At 45.7% G+C, this 14,192-nt stretch overlaps 1 protein-coding gene across 2 annotated transcripts in view; it reads right to left on the bottom strand.

The window, feature by feature from the left end:
- The window catches only part of LOC146345143 (interferon upsilon-like), a 28,420-nt gene extending 17,630 nt beyond the window's left edge, over positions 1–10,790 (bottom strand). Inside the window, exon 1 of one of the 2 annotated variants that reach the window (XM_084859232.1) lies at positions 10,565–10,790. The gene's annotated coding sequence lies outside the window, so the exon portion shown is untranslated. The remainder of the gene's footprint in view (positions 1–10,564) is intronic. The other variant, XM_084859233.1, reaches the window with a different exon arrangement.
- Positions 10,791–14,192: the final 3,402 nt, after the last annotated feature.

Here is a 14,192-nt window from a genome sequence, read left to right on the forward strand (position 1 = left end):
AGCTCATGATCTGCTCCAGGTCTTGTTTTTACTGACTGTATGGAGCTTCTCCATCTTTGGCTGCAAAGGACATAATCAATCTGATTTCGATATTGACCATCTGGTGATGTCCATGTGTAGAGTCGTCTCTTGTGCTGTTGGAAAAGAGTGTTTGCTATGATCAGCGTGTTCTCTTGGCAAAACTCTATTAGCCTTTGTCCTGCTTCATTTTGTACACCAAGGCCATGCCTGCCTGTTATCCCAGTTATTCTTGACTTCCTACTTTAGCATTCCAGTCCCCTATGATGAAAAGGACATCTTTTTTTGGTGTTAGTTCTAGAAGGTGTTGTAGAACCGATCAACCTCAGCTTCTTCGGCCTCAGTGGTTGGGGCATAGACTTGAATTACTGTGATGTTGAATGGTTTGCCTTGGATTCATACTGAGATCATTCTATCGTTTTTGAGATTGTACCCCAGTACTGCTTTTCCCACCCTTTTATTGACTATGAGTGCTACTCCATTTCTTCTAAGGGATTCTTGCCCATAGTAGTAGATATGATGGTCACCTGAATTAAATTCGCCCATGTTTGTCCATTTTAGTTTGCTTATTCCCAAGATGTCGGTGTTCAATCTTGCCATCTCATGTTTGACCACCTCCAGCTTACCTTGATTCATTGATCTGACATTCCAGGTTCCTAAACAATATTGTTCTTTACAGCATCGGATTTTATTTTCACCACCAGACACATCCACAACTGAGTGTCCTTTCGGCTTTGGCCCAGCCGCTTCACTCTTTCTGGCGCTACTTGGAAATTCCCTCTGCTCTTCTCCAGTAGTATATTGGACACCTTCTGACCTGAGGGGCTCATCTTCCGGTGTCATATCTTTTAGCCTTGTGATACATTCCATGGTGTTTTCTTGGCAAGAATATTGGAGTGGGTTGCCATTTTCTTCTCCAGTGGACCACATTTTGTCAGAACTCTCTGCCATGACCTGTCCGTCTTGGGTGGCCCTGCACGGCATAGCTTATGGCTTCACTGAGTTACGCAAGCCCCTTCGCCACAACAAGGCAGTGATCAACTCTTTCTCTCTCTCTCTCTCTCTCTCTATATATATATATATATATACACACACACACACACACACACACACACTGATAGCAAACTCATTTTCTGAGTGCCAATCCTTATGTAGCTAAAATGGCACCATCCATACCCAAGGAAGAGGCATTAGCAGGCTTCAAGAAACCATAAAGTTTGCTAAAAGTACAAAATACACACACACACACACACACACACACATCTCCAGGAAAATCCCTATGCATTTTTGTGCACATTTTTCTTAATATACAATTTATAAAAAATATACAATTTGTATATTATACATAAGATACACATTTTGTATGCAAGTTTGCCTATTGTACACATTTTTACATGTGGTTTTCCTTTAATATAATGCTACTCTGTGTATTTCCCCCCCCACACACACTAATGTATGTATTTTGGGATGTACTTTCCCCTAATAGCAGTATATTTGCATGCATTGTTTTATTCAGACAACTGCTTCACAAAATTCCAAAAATTTCATTTGTGTATTCATACTTGTTACCTCTTAAGAAACAGACAAAGAAACTGGAGACTGGGTGCTTTGGAAAGGAGAAGTGTTTGCCATTTTTTTTAAAGGCAGTTACATTTTCTTGATTTCAGAATTGATACACATTCTGACAAAGGACTTAAGCATCCTTCATTTGGATAAACGAAAGTACTCCTTTGACACTTGCTGAAAAGATGTTGCGTGGGCAAGCAAGAATTCACTTTCCAAAAGTCAGGTGGACACCTGTCAATTCTGTGCTAACCTGTAACTCTGAAAAGTAAGGAAATGAACCTCTTTCAAAGACTGGGTTGGGTGGACCAGGAGCTTGTCTGAACATGACTTCAGACAAGCTCCTGTCTGAAGTCAGGCAAGGAGATACTTCCTTCCCCCCACCCACTCCCACCCCAAAAAACTCAAGTTTACTCTCATGTTTCAGAAAACAAGAAAAGAAAGAGAAAGAAGATCACACTGAACATTTACAATAACAGACAAGAGTTGTACTTAAGAGCAGAAGCTGAAAAATGTGTATATTGCCATATTTACTGTTGAGTCATATTTTATTAATAATTTTCAGATGACATTACACTCCTATAACATTCTCATAGCCTTTTCATTTCAATTGAATGGATCCTGCTGCATGAATGGAAGGCATGTGCATGTATGTGTGCATGAGTCGGAGGGAGAAATGATTGTTCCCCATCCCTACCACATTAAACAGCTCACTCCGCCCTCAGAAAATTTTCAATAGGATGGCTTTACTGGAGGTGCAATAACTGATGACTGAGGAGGAAGGGGGAATTGGAGCCACCATGTCACCCCTCCCCCCATTCAATAGAAGGGTCTTCCTCTTGCACAGATCCAAGCCAAAGATTCCTGCATAGGAAGTGTATCTGGTGGTTCCAGTCATGCCATTCAAACTGGAGAAAAAAAAGAGGGGGAGTTGATGGCATGGTTAAGTTTCCTTGTCCTTTGGAGACATTGTCCCAGTGTCTCTTAACTAAGGCACACTACTGTCACGTTCCTTTGTCCTCCCCTTCGCAGTCAACACACTCCAAGATACCAGACTTCAGGCTCGCTACTTTATTAGTTAAGGACCAGGTTCCTTACAAATGCACATTCAGGGAAACTCTCAGGCTACAAAGGAAACAGCTACTTCACACAATTCCAAATACCAATAGAGGAGCTGAAGTGGAAGTTAGAGAAATTGCTGGCAGGTTGAACAAGAACTTCCTGGCCAAACTAGCTTAGGGGGGATGTCCCTGCCTTACAGCGGCTCCCTCCTATGTAGGCTTTCACACATAGCCAATCTGGTGGAGCATCTGAGCTCTGCCTCTAACTTTTCCCGCTTCACTCTGCAACGGACCGTAGCATCCCTCAAGTCACACCCCTCACTCTCCTCCTCCTCTGAGACCTCCCCAGAGGAGGAAAGGGGGACCCTTCAGGTTGAGCCATCTGTGTGTCTTGAGAAGAAGGCCTTGCCATATTTGAGCTCACTAGGGAGGGAGCCTCCCCTGGTTTTGGCTGTTCCCATTATGAGCCTGAGCTACTAACTATCTACACATGCTCAGATTCGTTCCTGACAACTACCTCTACATACAGAGGGATCCGCCTTTAAGGCTGCAATCCTATACTCAGTTTCATGGGATTGAGCAATTCTCCCCATGTAATATGTGTGTGCTTATACATATTTATTATTTAAAATATTTCTCTCCCGCCTCTCAGTCATCGTGATTCGCAAGGCAGCTAACAATCTAAAATCACAAGGAAATGAGAGCAGTTAAAACAATGGCAACAATTAAAACAGACTACAACTGTTGGCAGAGTAAAACCAAAAATCAAATATGCTGCCCCTCATACACACACACACACACACACACACACACACACAACCCCACCCCCCACAGAAGCAGCATTAAATTAAATCTGAGGAGAACATGGCGAAAGCAATCCTGTGGTCCTTCAGCAAGCATCCAAGGGACCATAGGATGGCTCAGAAAACCCCTTCCAAGCTTGGAGACAGTGCTCCAACCTCACAAGGGGGAGTTGGAAATCCATCCACTGCCCCCTCACAGCTGATGAGGAGAAAACTATGCCAGCTGATTCTCCAAGGTCAGAAAATCAACCTCGGAGAGGGGAAAGGGGGCGTTCCAGTGGGCGGAGAGGGGATGAGACTGGGGAGGCCAGGATGCAATTTATCCTGAGGCTCCTCCAGCCTCCTTCCCGCTCCCTCTAAAGCACCCTCACTAGATGGGCTGAAAAGCCTATCTAGCAAAAACCTTGGCGAGTGGGGAGGCAAAGATCACCAGAGAGAATCGAAGATATCAAGGGAACGTTTTGTGCAAAGTCGAGCATGATAAAGGACAAAGAAGGCAGGGACCTAACAGAAGCAGATGAGATTAAGAAGAGGTGGAAAGAATACACAGAAGAACTATACAGGAAAGATCTTAATGTCCCTGATAGCCATGATAGTGCGGTCACTGAACTTGAGCCCGACATCCTAGAGAGTGAAGTCAAGTGGGCCTTAGAAAGCATTAATAACAACAAAGCTAGCGGAGATGACAGTATTCCAGCTGAGCTATTTAAGATCCTAAAAGATGATGCTGTTAAAGTGCTCCACTCAATATGCCAACAAATTTGGAACTCTCTACAGTGGCCACAAGATTGGAAAAGGTCAGTTTACACTCCAATTCCAAAGAAGGGCAACGCCAAAGAGTGTTCAAACTACCGTACAATTGCACTCATTTCACATGCCAGCAAGGTTATGCTCAAAATCCTACAAGCTAGGCTTCAGCAGTATGTGAACCAAGAAGTACCAGAAGTACAAGCTGGGTTTCGAAGAGGCAGAGGAACTAGAGATCAAATCGCCAACATTCGCTGGATCATGGAGAAAGCAAGAGAATTCCAGAAAAACGTCTATTTCTGCTTCATTGACTACGCTAAAGCCTTTGATTGTGTAGATCACAACAAACTGTGGCAAATTCTTAAAGAGATGGGAGTACCAGACCACCTTACCTGTCTCCTGAGAAACCTGTACGAGGGTCAAGAAGCAACAGTAAGAACCGGACATGGAACAACCGATTGGTTCCAAATTGGGAAAGGAGTACGACAAGGCTGCATATTGTCACCCTGCTTATTTAACTTATATGCAGAGTACATCATGAGAAATGCCAGGTTGGATGAGTCACAGGTTGGAATTAAGATGGCTGGGAGAATTATCAACAACCTCAGATACGCAGATGATACCACCCTAATGGCAGAAAGCGAAGAGGATCTAAAGAGCCTTTTGTTGAGGGTGAAAGAGGAGAGTGCAAAAGCTGGTTTGAAACTCAACATTAAAAAAACTAAGATCATGGCATCTGGCCCCATCACTTCCTGGCATATAGAAGGGGAAGAAATGGCAGCAGTGACAGATTTTACTTTCTTGGGCTCCAAGATCACCGCAGACGGTGACTGTAGCCATGAAATTAAAAGACGCTTGCTCCTTGGGAGGAAAGCTATGGCAAACCTAGACAGCATAGTAAGAAGCAGAGACATCACCTTGCCGACAAAGGTCCGTCTAATCAAAGCTATGGTTTTCCCAGTAGCAACGTATGGCTGTGAGAGCTGGACTATAAGGAAGGCTGAGCACCGAAGAATTGATGCTTTCGAACTGTGGTGCTGGAGAAGACTCTTACGAGTCCCCTGGACTGCAAGGAGGTCAAATCAGTACATTCTAAAGGAAATCAACCCTGAGTGCTCATTGGAAGGACAGATACTGAAACTGAAGCTCAAATATTTTGGCCACCTAATGCGAAGAGAAAACTCACTGGAAAAGACCCTGATGCTTGGAAGACTGAAGGCAAAAGGAGAAGGAGACGGCAGAGGATGAGATGGCTAGATAGCATCACCAATGCAATGAATATGAACTTGAGCGCACTCCGGGAGAGAGCAGAGGACAGGAAGGCCTGGCGTGCTATGGTCCATGGGGTCACGAAGAGTCAGACATGACTGAACGACTGAACAACAACAACAACATATATATGATAGTTGTGTGTATGTGTGTGTGTGAGAGAGAGATGCTCACAACTATCAGTGGAGTTATAAGACTGGGAAATAGCACTGATGGAGAGACAAGGAAATGTATAGAGCAGTGAACCTTTGCTTAGGGTTTCGAGAATTCAGCAGGCCTCATTCATGGGGTTATTTTTATGGTTTATTAAGTTGTTTTGTGTTGTTGTTGTTGTTTTCAACTAGGAAAGCTAGAAACTAAGAGCTCATTCGCAATTGTCACTTGATAACTGTTGAAACCACTGGTGAAGGAGCCAACACATATCAACCACCAAAGACAGAACTTCCATTGCATCATCGGAATATGTTTCCATCCCCAGATTACTCTCTGGAAAATAGAGTGGTCCCTGAGAAGACAGAAGTTGGTCACAATTCTTATCTTGCGTACATTTAAATTTTTACACAGGCTCTGTTCATCAACCATGGAGCACCCATGGAAAGGGGGCATGCCACTGGCCCCACATCCCAACATCACACCCCTCCTGGCCCTGGCCCTCAACACCCACACAATAAGCTTAGATGTCTGCAAAGGGACAGCTACACATGAGCAGCTGCTCCACATGACTGGGACCCCCAGTATGTAGCTGCTCCTTTGCAGACGTCTATATCGAACATATAGACATCAAGCAGTGGGGGCTAGCAGAGTGGCGTGATGTAGGGTGAAGGCCCTGCTTCCCTTTCCACTCATGGAGCCTTTTTACACACATAACACATGAAGCAGGCCAATGAATCACCACAGATTGTACCTCTCGCAATTTCATGCTCACGTGGTCACACCTTCACTATTTCTGCCCATCTATGTGTGTACACGCGCGCACGCACACACGTGCACACTCTAAGCTGGCTCAAGACATTTTGCTGCCTGGGGCAAAGAACAAGGTGGCACGCCTTCCATTCCATGTACAAAAGCTGGCTGGACCTGGCAGCTGAATCTTTCTTCAACACTGGTGAAGGGACACTGGCCTCCACTGTACATAAGTCAGAAGGCAAGCTTAGGAGGTACACAGGGCATGACACATGGCTCTCTCTTCCAACATCTTGCTGCCACCTCCCATTGATTGCCACCTGAGGCGATCACCTCACTCTTCCTAATGGTAGGGCTGGTCCTGCACACACACACCTGGGCATCATATTATACATCTGATGAAGTAGGCTCATGGAAGCTTATTTCACAACAAATGTGTTTGTCTTTAAAGCGCCACTGGACTTGGTTTTTCCTGCAATAGACTGAAATGGCATCTCTTCTGGAAATTGTGCCAAAAGTACTCTTTATGGGCACCAATCCTATAATTTCTGAGAATGCATTAACTGCGGCCTCCCTTCCTGTTGACATCCCCAGTAGTTCAGAAGGTCCAACGATTTCCTTGTCCTCTTGGTGGGGTTGCAGTGAGGACACTTCAGCTTGCAAACTGGAAGGGGCGGGGGTCTACTGGAAGGGCTGGGGGTGGCCCCCCAATCTCCCCAATGAGGCCCACCTGGCGCCAACATTCTTATCCTTTCAGCACCAGGTTAAGACCTTTCTCTTCTCCCAGGCATTTGGCAGCATATAAGTTTTAATCGATCCTGGATTGTCTTATGGTTATGGCTGTTTGCCTGAGGTTGCTTGTTTGAAGTTGTTTTAGATATATCTTCTCTTGTGTATATTGTCTGTTTGTGTGTGTGTTTTAATGTAAATGGCTTTTAATCTTTGTATACTGTATTTTTTAATGTTTTTAATCTTTGTAAACCTCCCAGAGAGCTTTGGCTAGAAATGTCATAAATATAATAATAATATTGCTATCAGTGATGGTATGTGGCAGTGCCACCCTGCATCTGTCTTGCTGCCTCATGTTGCCATTTTGAAGCACCCCACCCCACAAGGACAAAGCTTTTCAAAGCATTCCCAGAATACATGAACGTGCAGCCAGGAGCCACCCAAACAATGCAGGCATCTCTTGTACAAAGACATGCCTAAATCTGCCAGCATTTTTACTCATCCTCAATACTCAAGCATCTCTTTCCTTTTAGAGGAACGATGCTGTGTAAAGAAGCAGAAGCTAAATACAGTTTTTAGCAGGGAAACACAACTTCAAAGGTGCCTAGACAATGACATCACGTCCGTTACAACAGTTTTGTAGAAAGCAGAGAAAGGAAAGCACCTCCTGCTTGAACTGAATTACAGAAACATAGATAATGTTGGGTAAATGAAACTGAAGTGACTCGATGTGCTTAGAGGAAAGACGTCCGAGGAAAAGGAAATTGCACAAGCTGGAACATGAATGGATATCCATCCACGTTAAAAGTTACATAGCTGATAAATGAAACTAAACGTTGTTTGTTCCCTTCCAAGAATGCTTAAGGCATCAGGCTTGGATGGGCTGCCCAAGTCAGTCACCATGGTGGACACCAAGAAGGCAACATTGGGTCAAGTCTAGATTTATTCTGGATCAACTGTGCTGGTGGGAACTGAGCTTCCCCATCTCATCCTTCCCACAGCAACCCCTCCATTCCACCCAGAGGGTCAGGAGACCCTGCTGCATGGGCTTAGTTGTGGGGTGTGTGTGTGGGGGGGGAGAATCACCCCAAATTGGGTGACCATATATGAGCAGAGTCCTTCTGCTTGAGAAAGGCAGATCCTGGATCCAACCCATTGTCTGCATCTGGACTGGTATCAAGCGCTCCCCTTTGATATCATTAGGAACAATCTGCAGACTTATGTGGCCATTCCTGAATCCAGACCTAAACCCTGGGTTTTTGAGATCAATTGCTGAAGCTGGGGTGCTTGAGCTCCATTGAAAACAGAGCAAGGACAAAGTCTTGAGCTGGGGCCCAAGGTGCAGACAGAGGGTTGGATCCCAATTTATGCTGGATCAAATGCACTGATGGAAGTGTACTTTGCCACCCCTCCTTTCCTGGTAGAGCCTCTAGCCCCCTGAAAATGCTACAGAGAGAGTTGGGAGACCCTGCTGAATGGGGGTGAGCTGTGGTGTGTTTGTGGGGAGGTAGGGTTCCTCAAAAATCAGGCAGATGGACCTTCCATGAGTGGAGCCCTTCCTCTCATGGAAGGTCCCTTCCTCTTGCAGAAAGCAGATCCTGGATCCAACTCAGAAAGTATCACTTTGATGGCAGGTAAGGGCAGAAAGCCAGGCTCCTACATTTCCTAGCAAGACTGACTAGTCAAGGGGAATTCTACTGCTTGTTAACAGCAGGAGTCAACGTTGCAAATCCCTACATCCTTTCTGTGCCTTAAGAGGCCTCTGAGCTTAAGCCCCCATGGGCCAGAGTATTTCACCAGTTGGTCTCATCCTCTGGCCATGAGGTTTCTTGGTCAAACCCCCAGAATGCCTGATAGGAATATAAGCAAAGAAGCAGAGCCTTGGGACTAACATATGACTTCGTGTTCTCTGTGACAGCAATAGTTATATATCGTAAATTACAATAGCCTTCCACGCAAGACTGGATGCATGCGCTAGAGTTGGGTATTGCACTGGCTACAACCAGATGCTCCATTTATAACTGGGGGGTCTCAAGGAGACATGTGATCATGTTAGCATCATTATCTTCTAAAGGCACATATTTTTGATGTCAAGCATCTCTCAAGGTGGCCAGTGAGATGGATTTGTCCACCCTTTGGGCCTCTTGGGTACAAACTAGATTCCTGAAGCATTTTGGAGAGATGCGTGCGCCCCTTGATCTTGTCATGGACTGATCGAGATGGATGGCACAGCAGGTCTGCCATTGGTAGAGCTGCTCTGAGTGCCCTCCTCTCCTGCTTTGTTGGCACATTTATTTATTTAGAATGATTTTTAAGATGCCTTTGAGGGTGGCACCCTCTCAAAGTACCTGAGGCAGATTAAACAGGGGAAGTGACAACCAAAAACACAAACGGCACTTTGCTTGTGCCAAACCCCGCTGACTATGGCACCGATCTTTTTAAAGGCCATGATTTTAGCAGTGCTAAAAACAATATTCCAGAGGTTATCACATTTTCTACCTACAGGTTATCCAATGTCCTATCTTGAAGTTATTACATTTCTGCCTTCAGGGAACCCCATTATACAATTCTATAGGGCATGGTCTATGGTGCATCAGTGCCAGCTCCAGGTTTTGGAAGGCCCTTGGGCAAGACATCTTAACTGTGGCCTTTTCCCTCAGTGAGTCTACCTTCTCACCCAAAACAGTGCCAGCTGCTGCTTCTCTTCCTTGAGACCTGCTCACTTGTCAGGCAGGGAGTCAATAGGCAAGTAGGCAGTGGCATCTACCGCTCCTCCTCCCTTCACACCACTACAGTTGTCTGGGCCAGAGTGAGAGAAGGGTGAACAAGTAGGTTGCAATGGTGACAAGGAGACACAGGGCTTTGGCAGAAGGCCCCTTTGTGAAATATGGATTTCAATTTACCCAGGACCACTCAGTTGATCAGGCTGAGAGGTTTGAGATCTTATGAGGTGGAGATAGGATGCACACACACACCAATGTAGAGGAAAGAAAAGGAGATTTATTGAAATAAAAGAAATAAGCAAAAGTAGAACCTCCTCAGAGAGTTACACGCTCTCTGAGGCTTAAGAGGTTGCACGCCTCCTAGTTACAAACTTATTACAAAGAAATCTCAAAGAGTTGCACTCTCTCTGAGGCTTAAGAGGTTGCACGTCTCTCAGGTACAAGCTTAACACAAAACAAGTCTCAAGAAGGTACACACTTCTTGGTCAAATCTTATGTTACTCAAATGTGGTGCATTAAATGACTAAATATACAGTTAGTCCCTGTTTGTCGTGCAGCTCCCGGTTCGATCCATGCCGCAACTGGCCCACTGGGCAACGGTGATACAGTGTCAGCCAGGCCCAAGCTTAAGCCTGCTGTCTTATATCCAAACCCAAACAATAAGTATGACAGAACAAAGATAACTACTCCTTATCTAAGCCTTGGGCAGTAAAATCCTTTCCCCGAATTCTACCCAACACATACTCACCACATGCTATCAAGTACTTGGCCAGAGCACTTAATACGTGTCCTGTGGATTGAGGGTACTGTTGGTATGCCCACCTAAGAATGATCCAGATGCAACCACTCCCCTCCCGAACAATGGAGGACTTGGGGATTTTATACCCTTTTCCCTCCGTTGGGGACTGTGGCATCGAAGAAGGGTTCAGTATGTTCTTTGTTGATAATACATCATGTTCCCAATTTCTAAGAATGATGGCTGTTGAAGACAGACTGGCACCTCCTTCCGACTTCGCAACATTTCTCAAGGTTGTTTCTTGGTCATAACATGCCGTCCTCCATTATCAGAACATCTGCAGACACCCCTCTTTTATTGGCCCATTTCCATCTTCTGTAACTGATACTTTGGCAATCTTCAGCACATACCAGAGCACCCCCATTTGGCCTTCCTGCAAGAAAGCCATTCGTTCTCCATTCACACCTCCCCTTCCTTACCTGGGCTAGAATACTTCATATGCACATGATATGGAATGATTGAAAGTTAACCTTTTCACATTTCATGATGTTCTCAATGGACACTTAAATGTTTTGGGTTACAGGGTACATTCAGGATGTTTACAGTTCATGTTACATTCAGGGTCAAACTTTGCATTCGATTTGCTTCCCACCTAGGGATGTCAGAGAATTTCGCCACGAATCTCGGGGAGGCCGAATGCCAGCGCATTCGGCCCCCTGAAATTGGTGGCGAAACGGCCTGCCCCCTCCCCCCGGGACGGGACTTACCTTGGGCGAATCTTCCTGGCGGCGGTGGCTCCGGCGGTGGTTTGGCGGTGGTTCGGCCGCCGCCGCCATTTCCAGTAAAAAAACCCACAAAAACATGATAGGCTATGTAAAGATTTACGTAGCCTATCATGGCTAGATTTTTTAAAAATACCATGATAGGCTACGTAAATGTTTACGTAGCCTATCACGGCTGATTTAAAAGAAAAAAAAAACCGCGCGTACACAAATGGCGGCACCCATGGGCGCCGCCATTTGCGTTCCTTATTTTGACACGTCTTAGTCTACGTAAACATTTACGTAGACTAAGACGGCAAAAATAAGGGGAACGCAAATAGTGTAGACGCTACGCTATTTGCGTTCCCCTTATTTTCGCCGTCTTAGTCTACATAAATGTTTACGTCGACTAAGACGTGTCAAAATAAGGAATGCAAATGGCGGCGCCCATGGGCGCCGCCATTTGCGTACGCGCGTTTTTTTTCTTTTAAATCAGCCATGATAGGCTACATAAACATTTACGTAGCCTATCACGGCTGACCGCAGGGACGCAAATGGCGGCGGCTACAGCCGCTGCCATTTGCGGACCCGGCCGGCCAGGATTTGGGGGGGGGAGGGACGGAGCACCTCCGCCCCCGGCTAGAATTTTGGGGGGGAGGGATGGAGCGCCTCCCCCCCCGGCCAGAATTTTGGGGGGGGGAGGGACAGAGCACCTCCCCCCCACCTCGAATCAATTTCGTAAAAAGGTAAGTGACTTTCGTACATCCCTATTCCCACCATGTCTGTTGCATTTCAAAAGAGGACAAGAGTTCATTGTGGCATCTGAAGTCTACAAGGTGGAACAAGGAGAGAAGTTATAGAGGGAAGCAATCATTATTGACAAAAATCAAGTAAGGGTGGATTTAAGAAATGAGATAAATTAATAAAAGTGATAAGATATTAAAAGTAAGATATAAACTTAACTATTTAAGGGAAATATATGTGGATGTAAGGAGATATGGGGAAGACAACATGAAAAAATAGGCAAAATAAAATCACACTGTGTCACCTTGCTGGGGTTGTGGGCTCTTAGCGGTGCCCAACCATGCTGATCCTTGGCGCCGGTCCTCCACATTGATTTGTGGAGAGTGCTGGCCAGGCCATAGCCTCATTGTTGCCCTGATGCACTCTAGGGCAGGGGTCCCAACCCCCAGGCTACGGACCAGTACTGGTCCGTGGCCTGTTAGGAACCGGTCCATGGGGGGAGAGGCAACCCATCCCTCCCCCTCAGAATCCTCGCCGGCCCCGGCTGGCTCCGCGCCGCAGTGAATCCATGCAGCTGCCGGCCGGCTCCAGCCATTGGGACACAAATGGCATCCACATAGTGGATGCCATTTGAGTCCCTGTTCTTCAAGTAATAGGCTACGTAAATCTTTACGTAGCCTATTACTGCAAATAACAGGGACGCAATTGGCGTCGGCTATGCTGGACGCTATTTGCGTCCACAGTCCTGGTGCAGCTACCCCCCCGCCACCCCCCGAAATCCCCCTGGGACAGACCCAGACCAGCCGCCTCCAGGTAGGTTCCGTCCCGGGGGGATTTCGGGGGTGGCGGGGGGGGTAGTCCACGAAACTGGTCCCTTGTGCCAAAAAGGTTGGGGGCCGCTGCTCTAGGGCACACCCAACACTCTCCTGCATCTCCGCATTGTGGAGAAGAAGATCATTAGAGACAACCTGTCTTTCGGGGAAGCTCACCCAACCAATTTTGGTCTCATAGAGGGAATTCTTGCTAAAGTTCTGAGGAACTCCAGGCTTTCCCAGAACACAGTTTGAAAACCATTGCTGTATCCCATAGCCTTCCAGTTCATGGATGGTCTGGGGAATTTGGACTGTGAGCATGCCAGCACTTCTGTAGATGAAGTCACTCCTGTTCAGTTTGACTGGCGTAGGATAGGAGGCTGCTAGTTTGAACACACATAGTCCAACACACAAGCACGCACGCGCGCACACACAGTCCCAAACAATCCAAGACACACAGTCAGGAGTGAGTTCAAAATTTTTATTGCCTGCGCATCACTGCAGACATTCTTGCATAAAACTGAGAAACCAGCAGAGGGCGCCATAATACCGAACAATACGATCAAAGTATTTTTAAAATTATTCCAACTGGCAAAGATGTTTGTTCTTAGGTAAGGGGTTTATTCCAAGCTTTTTCTCCCACTGTACAAGCAGCTAAAGCACACACATCCCGAATCTGTAAGCATCCCTTCCCCCAGAACTTTTTGGAGCCCAAAGAAACAAAAAGAAAAGAACAGGAAAGTGAGGAACAACATGAATAGAAATGGAGAAAAATAGGAAGGAAGGATATGGAAACAAGAAAGAAAAAGACGGAGATGAGAGAAGAAATGTAGAGGTGCTTTGCAAGGAATGAAAGAGCAAAGGAAAGCTCTGATGTACTATTATAAGGATTGAAAGGAAACAGTATTCATCTTTTTTTCCTATTTTTATCTTTTTCCTCATCTATTTCTTTAAAAGGAACAGCAAATGCAAAACAACAACAACCCAGAAAGCATCCATGGGAAAACCACCAAAAGAGGAGAAACCACATGTCAAGATGCTGCATTATTTTAAGCCCAACACATTTCAGTCCACCAGGGCCTTCTTTGGGAGATGTGTAAATATGCCAACTGGTTGCCAATTTTTAGTTTTGGAAGCAGGTACTTATGAGAGTTCTTTGCAGGCATTTTAGACACATCCTCTGAAAAAGGTCCTGAAATGCATTGGGCTTAAAAAATATACAGCATCTTGAGGGGTGGTCTCTCCTCCTTTGATGATTTATAAGGAACAGCCACACTCCTCGTTCTGAGATTCTAAGGGCTGTGAATGCTGTGTGACTTGAAG

Source organism: Heloderma suspectum, chromosome 5, assembly GCF_057233095.1.
Source record: "Heloderma suspectum isolate Gila_16-S chromosome 5, 16-S_ref, whole genome shotgun sequence".
In the NCBI taxonomy this organism is placed as follows: domain Eukaryota; kingdom Metazoa; phylum Chordata; class Lepidosauria; order Squamata; family Helodermatidae; genus Heloderma; species Heloderma suspectum.